The sequence below is a fragment of the Varanus komodoensis genome, unplaced genomic scaffold (assembly GCF_004798865.1).
Source record: "Varanus komodoensis strain SLA01 unplaced genomic scaffold, ASM479886v1 scaffold34_1, whole genome shotgun sequence".
Taxonomy (NCBI): domain Eukaryota; kingdom Metazoa; phylum Chordata; class Lepidosauria; order Squamata; family Varanidae; genus Varanus; species Varanus komodoensis.
Window position 1 is genome coordinate 6,769,535 of NW_025335854.1, and position 869 is coordinate 6,770,403.

The window sequence follows — 869 nt, forward strand, 5'->3', positions numbered from 1 at the left end:
ATTCGCCACCGGGCGCCCCGCGGCCCCTGCACGAGCCGCGGCGGGGCGGGGGGCCATGCCTGCGGCCCCGCCCACGCCCCGCCCCCGGCCGGGCTCCTCGAGCGCATCGCGGCGGGAGGGGGCCACGCCCCTCCGCGGCTCTGCGGCAGCGGCGCGTGGCCCGGCCGGGAGCGGCGCGGGCATCGCCGGCGGGGCCGTGCGCGGGGCTGCGGCTCGTGCAGGGGCCGCGGGGCGCCCGGTGGCGAATGCCTCGGGCCGGCGCTTGCGAGGTCGCTGCCCGGCCCTCAGCGCTGCCCCTGCCTAGTCCGTGAGCAGGCAGGTCTCACGGGAGGAGGCCATCGTGCAAGGGAAGGTGGAAGGCGGAAGGCCAGCGAGGAGGTGGATCGAGTCCATAACGGCCATTAAGCGGTATGGCATAGGAATACCTCCTCCTCCTCCTCCTCCTCCTCCTCCTCCAGGAAGCCGCAGCCTGGAGCTCGCAAGAGCTGAGGAGGGCTGCCAAGGACAGGTCATCTTGGAGGGGTTGCCAGAAGGAGGAGAGGGCGTGCTGGCAGCAGTAGCAACTACTGTATGGATGTGAGAGCTGGGCAGCGTAGAAATCTGACAGGGAGAAATTCATGTGTTCAAAGCACGGTACTGAGAAAGACAAACAAGCAGGTCCCGGATCAAACCAAGCTAGAATTTGCCCTGGAAGTAAAAAATGACCAAACAGAAGCTGTTGTGCTTTAGGCAGGATTCACTGGAGAAGACCGTGTCGCTAGGGGAAGTCAGAGACGAAGACCAAATCTGAGATGGGTCAGTTCCATCAGGGAAGTCACGAGTTTAACAGAGCTCAATGACAGGACAATTTGAAGGGCACTCATTAATCG